The sequence below is a fragment of the Phoca vitulina genome, unplaced genomic scaffold (genome assembly GCF_004348235.1).
Source record: "Phoca vitulina isolate PV1807 unplaced genomic scaffold, GSC_HSeal_1.0 scaffold5, whole genome shotgun sequence".
Taxonomy (NCBI): Eukaryota; Metazoa; Chordata; class Mammalia; order Carnivora; family Phocidae; genus Phoca; species Phoca vitulina.
This window is the reverse complement of record NW_022589708.1, coordinates 9,741,244-9,755,044: the sequence shown is the minus strand read 5'-3', so window position 1 is coordinate 9,755,044 and position 13,801 is coordinate 9,741,244. Positions and strand designations below refer to the sequence as shown.

At 38.7% G+C, this 13,801-nt stretch overlaps 1 protein-coding gene across 3 annotated transcripts in view; it reads right to left on the bottom strand.

The window, feature by feature from the left end:
• The window catches only part of FGF14 (fibroblast growth factor 14), a 600,726-nt gene that overhangs the window by 104,095 nt on the left and 482,830 nt on the right, over nucleotides 1-13,801 (bottom strand). The gene's annotated exons all lie outside the window — the stretch shown is intronic.

Below are 13,801 nucleotides of genomic sequence, written 5' to 3'. Positions count from 1 at the left end.
CTTTCTTTCTTTCTTTCTTTCTTTCTTTCTTTCTTTCTTTCTTTCTTCTTTCCTTCCTTCTTCTTTCCTTTCCTTTCCTTATTTTCCTTTCCTCTTTCTTTCTTTCTTTCTTCTTTCTTTCTTTCTTTCTTTCTTTCTTTCTTTCTTTCTTTCTTTCTTTCTTTCTTTCTTTCGCTTTCTGGTTATTGTTTCTCCATGAATGATGCATAAAAATTAATAAGAACTTTGTCTGCATTCAGATTCCTACAAGGTGTTTTTCGATTTTTTTAGATAAACACAAGGGAACTATCGCCCAAGGCCATTCTTCTCATTTCAGTGTGCAAGCCTTCTCATGTAATGTAATTTTAAATTAAATAAACGCTCACTGCTATTTCTCTTGGGTATATATTTGGCTTTGCTTAGTCTATAAAACAGTCTTTCAAAAGCCTCACACTGCATTAGGAAAACAGCTAACCCATTTACGGCACCTGTGGACCAATTTCTTCCTCCTTTATTTTAATATGATATTGCACATTAGAGTTTATTTCTCCATGGACATTAAGAGAATGCCTCTTACCTTGCCTCTAAGTAAAAGTTGTCTCGAGAACTTCTGCACAGTTTAAAAGTTGATTCTTCCGTTATCGATATTGTTAGTAATATAGAGTTCTAACTGATATTGGAATAAAAACAATGTAGGAGTTAGGCATCTTGGCCACCATTAAATGGTAGGTAAAGTTATCCAAATTGCAAATTATTGATACAAAAACAATTTTCCATGGCTTCTATTGATAACATTAATTGATGGTTACAGGATAGAAAGCAAAATGTTACATGACAATATTTAAATAATAATTCAGGAGATGTCACGATTTCTTCCAAAGTTACATAACTTTTTTAACCATCATTTTACCATTTAACACAATAGCAAAAATAATGAGTAATATGTCTTGATTATGGAGGGAGTCTTTGTAAATGAATTTGCATCTTTGCATTGTGAGCATTTAATGTCCCTTTTAATAAAAACCATTGTTTCTCATACCGCAACAAATAGGCAACTCACAAGGTAATGTATCTTCATGTCATAATTTTACTCTTTATTACCTACAAGCAAGAAAGATATTTATCTTTTTCAAAGCTGTGTCTGAAGTACAGCCCAGGAAACCAAAACTCCTGAACAATAACAGAGTATTGCTTACCACAGAAAATAATTTGCGATGACAAGGATCTCATGAACTGAGTCTAAAGTTTAGATAGTAGAAACAAAGTATAAAAGGTTCATAGTTGAAAGATGAGTTAGTTGGAGAAGTTTACATTAATGGGGAGTCATTGACAATCAACGCTTATCCTTATGCCCTGGTGAAGGGCACCCACAGTTAATTCATTAAATAACATGAGGAAAAGCTCCTCTCATGACATAAATCAATCCTCATCATTTGTCAGGTTAGTGCTTTTAGGTACTAGTTGTTCCAGCTTAAAAGTAAAGTAGAATGTTTCCTGCTTGCCTGCATAACCATTTCTGCTAAACAGTGGCCTAGATCTAGGATTAATGACCAAATAAAATATTTCCACCTTGTTAGAGATGTAGCAATTCTAAAAATATCTTGTTCCTATTCAGTCTCTGGCTCTATTGGGACAGCAAATTGCAACCAATTATGATGTTTTGCAGGGGCTGGGACATGCCTATTAAAAGTGACTTATCTCTCTTCATTTCATATAGTCATTAAGACCTTAAAACCAGTATCTAACTCCAAATGAAACTCTTAAGGGATCTACTACGTCCTTGCTCAGAGTGCATTATGTACCTTTCCATAAACTAGCCTTCCAAACCGAATACATTACCTTAAGACAAACAGCTAACATTCAGTGAAACCCGAAGTAGCTCAGAGCACAAAACACACTTCCAGAATCTAAAGAAATCATTCAAAGTGAAAATGCCCTGTGCAGGGAACTCACATCTATAGAAACTGTAAGTTCCATGAGGTCAGGTGTTGTGTCTGTCTTTTTCACCATATTTCTCTTGGTTCAGGAATGTGTTGCACCAATATTGGTTGACAGGTAATATTAGAATGGAAATGTGGCCAATATTTTCAGTCAAATAATGGGTCATCATTCTTTTGATAATACTATAACTCTAAAACTAGTGGAAACAAGAAACAAAACACATGAACATAGGGGAAGGGAAAAAAATAAGATAAAAAACAGAGAGGGAGGCAAACCATAAGAGACTCTTAACTCTAGGAAACAAACTGAGGGTTGCTGGAGGGGAGGTGGGAGATGGATGGGACAACTGGGTGATGGGCATTAAGGAGGGCACTTGATTTAGTGAGCACTGGGTGTTCCACGCAACTGATGAATCACTAAATTCTACTCCTAAGACTAATAATACAGTATATGTTAACTACATTGAATTTAAATAAAAAATTAAAAAAAAATTAACTCCGAAACATAATTTAAAAATATATAAAACTAGTGGAAACAGAGAACATAAAGAAGAGGTAACAAGGAAAATTATCACCAAAGAATGATTTTGTCAATTGTTAACTATATAACATGTGAAGAACAGCCAGTTTGGCTTTTCAAAAAAAAAAAAAAAAGGTTGTTTTAGTTCTTTCTCCAGAAAAAAGAAAAGTAGGGTAGTTTTTCATAATGCTATGAATTATTTCATAAGTTATTTTTCTTTTGGGGCGCCTGGGTGGCTCAGTAGGTTAAGCGTCTGCCTTCTGCTCAGGTCATGATCTCAGGGTCCTGGGATCGAGCCCCTGGAGACGGCTGCTTCTTCCTCTCCCTCTGCCGTTCCCCCACTTGTGCTCTCTCTCTTTCTCTCAAATAAATAAATAAAATCTTAAAAAAATAATTTTTCTTATTTTTCTTTTTATTCCCAAGTGACTAAAAAATGAGATGTAAACTGCATTGAGGAAACGGAGAAGTTCCTGTGCAGAGCCCACCATGAACTCGTAGTTCCCAATTTCTCAGAGTCCCCAGCACGTAGCTCACATGCCAGAAGTAAGAAGAATCCTCAGAAAGTAAAATAATCAGAAAGAAAACCCATGAACTCAACTTGGGTGGATGACGTGTAGCAATTTCAATCATGAGCCTCCTGCATATACAAACAATTTTTAAAGAAGCAGAGTTTTGCCCTCAATTTTTTTTTTTTAAGATTTTATTTATTTATTCATGAGAGACAGAGAGAGAGAGAGAGAGAGGCAGAGGGAGAAGCAGTCTCCCAAGGAGCAGGGAGTCTGATGTGGGACTTGATTTCAGGACCCTGGGATCATGACCTGAGCCGAAGGCAGACGCCCAACCATCTGAGCCACCCAGGCGCCCTCAATTTTAGTAGCTATTAACTGTTGTTTTACTGTTAGAGCTGATTTGCTATTCGCTGTATGGTATATTGGCTTTGGCATTTATATAGGTTTTTTTTTTAAATTTTTTCATGATGTAGAAAATGAAAACAAAGAGATAGTTCATTCTCAAATATTGTTGATCATTTTAGGTAGATACTGTTTATCGTTTCTGAGGTAGTCTTTAAAAGTCCTTATATGCAAACATTTCTTCCATTATTTACCTACCTATCATCTACCCTCTACGAATACAGGATTTTAAAAACTAAAACACTTTAATCAAACCTAAATTTTGTTACTCTTTACAGTATTTCGTAGTTTTCACCCTAGAGAAAAATCAGGATAAAATGGCAAACTTCAATGGTATTTTTTTCTTTCACACTAAAAGGAAATAAAAAACCAAAGTACTTGATGCCATTTCATGAACATACAGAAATAATAAAATTCTTTCTCTAATTATCATTATTCATGTGCTTGCTTTAAAATGTTCAAGTCTAAGTGGTAGCAACATTTACCAGAAATTGGGTTTTATTTCTTTGCTCTGAGCTCCTCTCATAAGGTGAAGACATTACCACTCACTTCATTAATGCAAATATAACCATGTTAGAATGCAGACATTGCATATCCAAGTTCTGTCTCTGTGGGTTTATCATGCTCTTTCAGGAAAAGAATGTGTAAATAGTGCTTTTCTGCAATTCTAACTTGAGAAATAAACAGACTCCTATATTCTTTGCTGATGCTTAATGTTTTCCAGTGGGTAAAAAGATAAGTGTCATGCATAATAAATATCATGAACAGGAGGGCACTCGAGGAATAAATTAATAAAATTTGCTGGTGACATTTATTCTACCTTAACCATAATCAATCAAGAACTATAAATTGAAGACCTCCTACATATCCATCACTATTGAAAAGTGATAGGAAATGTACAATCAGGGAATCATAGATTCTGAGGAAAGATAAGAGCCTTAGAATTCATTTAGTCAAGATGTACGTCCTATCCATTGGATGCTCAGGGGTTTTTTGTTGTTTTTATTTTTTATTTTTTAAAAGATTTTATTTATTTATTTGACAGAGAGATACACAGTGCGAGAGGGAACACAAGCTGGAGAGGGAGAAGCAAGCTCCCCGCTGAGCAAAAAACCCGACATAGGGCTCGATCCCAGGATGCTGGGATCATGACCTGAGCCGAAGGCAGACGCTTAACGACTGAGCCACCCAGGCGCCCCTTTTGTTGTTTTTAAATTAGAACCTTTTCAGGTATCTCTGAAGCCCCAGCACACACAGCACATTAGCTGTCAGTAGAAGGCTTCTTGAATGAGTGAATAAGTAAACTCATTATTATACACATCCCCACCAAGTGCTTGACTCTTCAGCCTACATTTAAGCGTTGAGTAATTATACTGAGTAGAAGTAGTCTTCCATATATTTCTTGCAGACCCTTTTGTTATTGGATATACGTGTTTAATTTTTGTGAGGTAGGTATTACAGGGTTTGTGTAGTTAAGAAATCTGTAGAGCGATGGATCCATATGGGATCGACCTGCTCTCTCTACAGGCCCTGGAAAAGTTGCTCAAAGGTGGACCAAGCACAATTCACCTAGGAAAGAGAAGGAAGTCTACTCTATTCCAGAAATGAGACTTGTATGGAGAGACCTTGCTTACAGGAAAACAAAATTGTCTCAAGGAAATAGAAAGGTAGGAAAAATAAACAACTTATTAAATAAAGGTATTTGTTTCATTGGTAAATGTTTTAATATCTAAAAAGAGTTCACTTCTGAAGCAATCCAGGTCCGTTGTCCTTAGCAACCTGCTCTGACAGGATGCCCTTGGCCTGAATTGGCCCTTCAATTCAGCAGGTGCCCTATGGCCCCCCCGCCATCTGTCTCAGGCTGATTTCTCCCCTGAGCTTTATGTGATGGAGACCACTTCTCCTTTTCAGGACTGTGCTATTGGTTTGAAATCCAGTGTCTTACTATGTTTCTATTTTCTCAATTCTCAGCAAAACTCCTCTCTCTCCACACATCATCTCGATGCTCAAGGACACATTTCTTGTCCTATTCTTTCCCAGACAGAGTGGGGCGATCACAGACAAGGCTTTTCTGTTTGCTCACAGGCCAGCCCACCTGGTCAACAGGAAAGGTGATCACTACTTATGGCCAGGTCATTCTGCTTACTGCAAGGGCCTGAACTGGACTGTGAATTTGTAGACATCACCATCATCATCATCATAAACAATATGCTGTTTCTATAACATCATATAAATAAACATAAAATCATTTAATCTCAATGTCCTGGTTCCTGAGACAGTGATGTTGACCCATGTTTATCAAAGTGTGCTCCTTCAGGCATCTGCACTAGAAATGCTGGGATATATATTCTAAATTCTGATTCTTAAGACATATTAGATTCACTGAATTGGAATTTTTCAGGCTAATGTTCTGGGATCTGGTTATTTACAGTGCTATCTAAATGAGTCTCATATATGTTGAGGATTTTGAACCACCACGAGAATATGTGAAAACCTGATAGTCCCCTCCCATATTATGAGCATCATTTTTATACAAGTTATGAATTTCACTCAGCTAGTCCTCCACTGTGCTATCCAGTGTCCCAAATTGCCTCTACTGATTTTGTATACTTAGGAATTAAGTAAAATATATAAAAACACTTTCTCAAGAAGTCATGTTTTATTTTATAAAGTTCTTTCTAATAATCTAACTTCATTTATGCTGATGTCATTCACCCCATTTCTTCGTTGTTTGTCTTACATTCAGGAAGAAAAGGAAAACAATCACCATCTGTCACAGACAATTTTTTCTCTATCTGCACATCATTCTTAAGACAGCCCTTAGCCATGGTTCTTTCGGGGGAAAGAAGCTTTGTCATCATCCAGTCGTGATCGAGTGGGATTATAACCCACCTGCATCTTCTGTGGGCAAAGTGAACATGTCTCAAACTCAATGCAGCAGACTCCTCCACCCACGCCCCTTACTCCTTCTGGGTTTTGTTTTCTCCATAAGAAGCACCACAGATCACCAGGTTCCGAGTCAGTCCTTTCAGAGCGAGCCCTGACTCTGTCACCCCCATACCCAGACCACCATGGACTTCTTTCCACATCTCCTCAGAAACACTTCAAATATGTCTCATCCTTTCCAGTCCCTTCATTCAGGGGTTGCCAACACCACTGTCTCCAGGCCCAGAAATGAAGTTGACTTGTGCAATATCTTCCTTTATAAAATTCAGGAGAAGCTGTCACTGTGCTTAAACTGTAGACTGTAGAGTGCAAGCCCCACTAGATCACAGAGAGCACATGCATGTGCACATATGCTGTCCCAACAAAACAAATGTTTGTAGTTTGCAAGCCCTCTTTAGGTTTCTCTCTCTTTTTCCTCCCATTTCCCCCACCTCCCTGGCCCCAGTGACCATGGTTCAAGTCTCTGTTTCTAGGTATTTGATTTGTTTAAATTCCACAGGTTAAGATCATGCAGGTTTTTTCTTTATGTGTATGATTTATTTTACTCTACTGTCCTCTAAGTCCATCTACAATATTGCAAATGACAGGATATCCTTTCCTAGGTCTGAATATTATCCCATTGTATATACTCAGCATCCCTCACTGACCATCCCTCAGTGGTCACACTGCCGTTAGTCTCTTCCCACTAATCCTCACCATTACACGTATAATCCCTTGGAAGCCAAATTATGGCCACACTGTTCCTTGCTTAGAGAATAACATTAACTAAGCACAGCCAGAATTTTGGAAAGGAGGCTAAGGGAAAGGGAAATAGGGGAAAGTGGTCATGGGGCTGGAGCAGAGAAGGTATTTTGGGTGTGGTTGGAAAGCCCAGCCTGGACTTCAAGAGGGAGGGTCTTGTTTTCTCCACCCCAGAGTGGGAGGCTGGAGCCAGGAGTCAGCTATGTGTGTGTGTGTGTGGGGGGGGGGTTCCCAGGAAGGTGATGGAGTGAGCAGAAGACATGGCCCTCCTTCTCTCCTTGCCTGGTGACGGTGTCTCCCGTTTCCTCCCCTTTGCTGTCTGCTCCTCCCATCCTCTCTTCTTTCTTTCTTCTCTTTCCTCTTTCCTAACACTGCCCAGTGCATTGCCGATTTGTGATCTCCCTTCCATTTTCCTTTTTCCCCTCTTCTCCCTCTTAAGCTTCAGTATCTTCTCCCCGTCAACCCCAATTCCTGCCTTTGTACTCTATAAAATGGCATTGGAACTTGGATAGCCTAAAAGTACATTTACTTCTTCTTATTGCCTACTTTCAACCTAACATGGGATGTTTCAAATTTTTCTTTTCTCAAAAGGCTACTTAAAATTAGTTATATGTAGTCTAACATTTGCATTGATTTCTCAATTGCTTTTTCCTTCTGGCAAGTGACCCTAAGTAGGATGACAGCATCCTTGCCTTTGTCATACTCAATTATATTCTGTGCATCAGTGTTCAGCATCGTGGGAATTACATGAATACTAGAGGGAAATTAACTGAAGTGCCATACTTGCTTTCTTATTACTATAAATTATCCTAGCCAAAATACCAAGAAAGGATAATAACCATTTTCAAATTGGGCAATATATCCAACTGAGTCATGATGTGGGAGAAACCATAGGGAAACTTAATGAAAAAAGAAATATTTTTAAGAATAGCAAGTAAAGCTTTAAAATATGTGTAAACTTAAAAACTGTTATTTAACATTTCATAAAAAGAAATAAAAATACTCTGACCAAAAGTACAATCATGTGAATAAGTGTGTGTATAATTTAAGCACAATACATAATTCCAATGAAACACACACAAATATATATACACAAATTATATATATGTATATATAGTATCAAAAGGTGTTATTGTTTGTGCAGAAGAACATGCATATAGATTTATAGATTGCTAGAAAAACAGAGACATTAATAATCATCTCAAATTTAATACCCTTCTTAAAGAAACTGACCTATTCAGAGAGCTGAGGACTGAAGGATGAAAGGTGGAAAAATTTCCATTCTGAAAGGGGCACCTCTGTGTAACTTATCATTCAAAAAAATCTGTGTAACCAGATGAACTTAGAATCCTGACTGGTTATAGTTTTGCCACCCTGCTCCCAGCGGGCAGACTATGAAAGGCTGGTCCCCAGGTGAACGGTCTTCAGATGCTACTGAAGTCCTTGGTTTAACATCAGATGTTACTGATGGCCAATGGTGGTCACTGTGGCTCAAGTGACTTGATAAACCCCATGCACTACCTACTACCTAAAGAAGAAAAAAAGCCAGGAAGCATGGACAGAGTACCCTAGCAGCACTGGGATAAACGGTGAGCAGTTTCCTGAGAATGGATGTCCATAGATGCTATTCAGAGATAGGACGGGTATCAGGGATGGCCAAAAGACTCACACAACACCCCATGAGCATAGAAATACAGGTGAATGACTGTGTGTACCTTTGTATGAGTAACTCTTAGGGAAGAATAGAAAAATTTGAGGGAAATTAGACACCACACTGTGAAAAAACAAGTCAGTTCCATTTCTAAGCCCCAAACTTGAGCAATGATCAGAGGAACAATGTCAAGAAGAAAATAGCATGTTCCATCCCATTTTATTAGAGCTATTGACTCAGCAGGAAAACATGATTGATGGTAAAGGAGGCAGAGACTCTGAGGCTTTCCTATCTGGGAGGCCTTGGGAAGTTGAAGCAACACAATTCAAGACACGTGAGGGACGCTTGCTGGCATAGAAGTGGGGAGGCAGATCCACCTTTGTAGAAGAGGCTCAGGAAAATCTTTCTGAAAGATGTGCGTATAATATTGGAAAACTATCTCATGTAGAGTAGATAAGACTTTGAGGTTCTTGAACATGGTTTTTCCAGAATATACAGCATTTTCCTTATTTTCCTGAATTAAAGGCTGTTTCATCCCTCCCCCTGCCCCACGTTCATTGCGTATTGATAGCTGGGTTGCTGCATTAGTGAAGAGGCCTACAGAACTGCTTCACGTTTCTGTAAACTTCAACTTAGGGGCAGAGGACGTTAGGAACACCAAGTACTTAGGTTGGGTTCTGTGCCTAGGTAGTCTATCCACCAACTCTACTCTTACTACCTTGGTCTAAAGCTACCATCCTCTCCCCCACCAGCCATTGTAATGTTCGCTGTGTCATTGTTGATTGTCAGGCTATGGGCTTTTGACTCATCCACCAGTGGGCAGGTAGGGGCAGTAGGGGATCCTTATTAAAGTGTAGATTCCTGGGGCTCCTGCTAGATCGACTGAATTGAAATATCTGGAGTCTGATCCAAGGAATCTGCCTTTACCTCCTTTCCAGGTGATTTTTTTTTTTTTTAAAGATTTTATTATTTATTTGACAGAGAGAGAGACACAGCGAGAGAGGGAACACAAGCAGGGGCAGAGGGAAAGGGAGAAGCAGGCTTCCCGCCGAACAGGGAGCCCGATGCGTGGCTCGATCCCAGGACCCTGGGATCATGACCTGAGCGGAAGACAGACCCTTAATGACTGAGCCACCCAGGCGCCCCTCCAGGTGATTCTAATGAGCCCAAATATTTACAAAACACAGTAGCAGTGTACTTTTTTGATTCATTTAAAAAACCCACATGAAAAAGGATTGCCTTCCTCTCTACTTGTATCACTTGGTTAAGAAACTCAGATGAAATATTAATCTCGGGAGAACACCAGGGCTGACTGCCTCCCCAGATGCCTGCATGTGGGTAACAGAAACATTTACAGCACCATTTGGAATATAATATTCTCATAAATGTCAGCCCATGGTAAGACAACAATAATGGATCTTTATACATCTTATGTATGTCGATTACCTTATCATTCAAAAAAACCAATCAGACTAAAACTGGAAGTTTCAACCCCCAAATTAACTTAAAGCCTCCCAGGAAACTTTTTAATTTTACAGATGAGAAGTTTGAGAGGCAGAGTCTGGGGCATGACAACACAGGTATTGGCAGGATCCGGGACCCAGGTGTTCCAAGCAAGCCCAGGGCTCTACCCACCATCAATCTCTTTTCCTTCCTCCCCCTCCCCTTTTTCTTTGCTCATAGCAGAAACACATTCCGACTTCAACTCTTCTTTCTCTTTGCCCAAATGATGAATACTCTTTTCCCTTCATCCTAAGTTTTTCTTCAGAGTTCAGAATTTACATTCAAACCGTGTCTCTCTATGGAGGATTTTCTTAGTCTTTCAAAATCACAGGTTGTTGGAAAAAAAGATTGCTCCCCACAGCACTATAGACAGTTTATAGTTGGTCAAAATACAATTTTTCCCAAGCATCATATTGAACTAATTCTTTAACATAAGTATTTCCTTGTCAGTTTCTGTTCGAAGACCTTGCATCCTGTGCTCTACCTTTGACCAAATTGTTGATATCTGACATTAAATCTCTTGAGATACATTTCAAGGAACATATTAGAATCATTATGACCACACAAGAAATGACTATTGTCATTTCAAAGGAAAGATTCCATGGGGAACATGTGCCTTCAGCCTCAGAACTGTGGTTATTTACATTTCAGACAAGATACCTTTTTTGTCCCCCCCCTTACCCCCACCCCAGGTGAAATTATCTGACAAATTGAATATCTTTATTTGGATGGCAGGGGCTTATGAGATTTACTTCCAATGCAAATAGAGAAATATGCACCTTGAGTCAAAACACAGATGTGTTTTTCATTCAACAGAATTCATTTTGAATGATCTGAGTGTTTTATTGCCTACCTTCTAAACCTACGGATCCTCAAAAAAATTGGTCCCGTATTAGGCGCTAGCTTATACCATGCAAACATTACATTGATCTTTTTAAAGTGGGCATTAGCTTAAAACAGATTCCTTCATTTTCAGGACTTAAGTCTTTATTACTTTTTTTTTTTTAAACCTGAGGTTGACTGAGGTTTTCCTTTTAAAGCACCTCAACTTACTTCAAAACTTCTTAGTTGAGTTAACTATGTTTGGCATGGTTTTTAAATTTAAATGGCAGGTGTTACACGTAAGAAATTTTCAGAATCTTAAACAGTATACAACAGTGTCTAACATCAAACTTTTCCCAGATGTAATTTTCTATGATTTTTTTTAAAATTTGAGAATCTCCAAAGGAAAGGGATTATGTTTCAAATTATACTTCTTAATAACTGTAATGAAATTTGTACCCTAGGTAACAATTCCTTAAAGGTTTTCATTACATCATCATGTGTTTATAACTTCTTGTTAGAAGAGGTGCCAGACCATATGATGAAAAATGTCTGGCACATGGAAATAGTATAGTGAAACAGTAAGCTAATGAGTCAGACTAATAACGCTCAAATCCTGCCTTCTCTATTTACTAACTGGCAGACTGCACAGATTTTTAAACTCTCTGTGTATCAGTATGATTATTTTTTTAAGATTTATTTTTTAAATTTTATTTATTTGAGAGAGAAAGAAAGGGAGAGAGAGAGAGCATGACCGAGGTGAGGGGCAGAAGGAGAAGCAGACTCCCCGCTGAGCAGGGAGCCTGATGTGGGGTTCGATCCCAAGACTCTATCCTGGGACTTGATCCCAGGACTCTGGGATCATGACCTGAGCAGAAGGTAGATGCCCAACCAACTAAGTCACCCAGATGCCCCAGTATGATTGTTTTAATAGTATTTGCTTAATAGAATTAGATGAGGAAAGACTGTACAGTGCTTAGAACAGTGTTGGGCAGAGTGTACTATATAAATACTAGCCATTATGATTATTATTACATAAGTAGACCTATTATTATTATATAGTATAGTAAATGTTATATTCTGTTATGCTATATTATTATTCTAGTAAACACTCACTAATTATGAAATAAATGATTGACTATAAAAGTATATTCTTTTTACTGAAATATTTGAAGTTCACATTTCATTACATTGAAATAAACAAAGCACTTTAACTATGGAGTATTAGTAAAGATTGGAAATTGCATTTGGTTTGTATCTAAATCTTCTTCCTATGAAATGGCTGAGGATTGTAAGGGCCTGGCATAGGCAGTGGGACCTCTCAGGGTAGGGGATGGGCAGATAGAGTGCCTTTTACCAGATCCTGGATTCAAAGCAGAATCAAGATGGGAAGAGAAGAAAGCCAACATCTATAAGTCAGGAATCAAGCCACCAGAAGGGAGGCCCAGATGTCAAAGAACTGGAGAACCAGGGGAGGTGAGAGTAGAGAATGGACGGGTCAATAACAAGCCTGAAGTTGTTACTGAGACAAATCCGGGGGCCAATGGTGTCACCCCCAGCTAGCCTCCTGAGACCTGACACCTGGGCGGGAGGCTGCATAGACTGGGCATTAGTGCCTTCCTCACCTCTATTCCTGCCACTCTGTTTTGACTGCACCAAACAAAACCTGTACTTGTATTTTCAGCAAAGACACACGCTCAAGATGATTTCCCTACCTTAAAAAAAAAAAAAAAAAAAAGGTATACATGTGCTACCTCATCACAAAAAATAGGAAGCACCTCCCTCAGTAGCAAAAAGATAAAATAAACGGGCGCCTGGATGGCTCAGTTGGTTAAGCGACTGCCTTCGGCTCAGGTCATGATCCTGGAGTCCCGGGATCGAGTCCCGCATCGGGCTCCCTGCTCGGCAGGGAGTCTGCTTCTCCCTCTGACCCTCCCCCCTCTCTCTCGTTCTCTCTCTCAAATAAATAAATAAAATCTTTAAAAAAAAAAAAAGATAAAATAAACATTCCCATGTCCCCTGACATCAACACATGTATCAGAGCACAACAAACAATGTGATAAAATCCTTAACAGGACCTGAGAACTAGAAGCTATGGCAGATGCTGCAGCTAATAATTTTTAAACATCTCAAAGATTACCTGAGGGAAAAGAAAGAAACAAAAATAACAGAACAAATGTCAAATCAATAAAATTGACTTGTATCTGAATGAAGGCATCTCCAGAAAGTGATCTTTATCTGAATCATATTTTTCCTAAAAGGCAGGGGGGGACAGGAAATTCTAGCTGGATCTTGCTCTTGGTATGTTGAATATTCATCTTGTGCAACAGAACGCAATTTGCCTAATGTGGGGCCCAGGTCTGTGTGCAAGAACACCCTTCAGGGAACTCAGATGAAGCTTCCAGAATAACAAGAACATTTTCCAGCTCACCGCAGAGGGAATCCGCCGCTCGAACTTCATTTTCTTTGATAGGATTTCCCAGATTTGCTCAAGAAAATGCCCCAGGGAATGTTTCTGCTTAAGTTGTGTGTGTGTGTGTGTGTGTGTGTGTATAATGTCCATATATATGTTTACATGTAGTTTTTTGATGATAATATTTCCCACAACAGAGTTTTAAAGAATTTATATGAAGATGACATGCAAACCCAAATAAGAGCATTTTTCTTTGAGGCACCATGAATTTAACCTGTCAATTTCTGCTCCAAGGATAGGTTCATCTAGGTCTCTATTGCTTGGTTCTGTGGCAGAAATTAATTCTAACTACACTATAATGTATGGATACAGCAC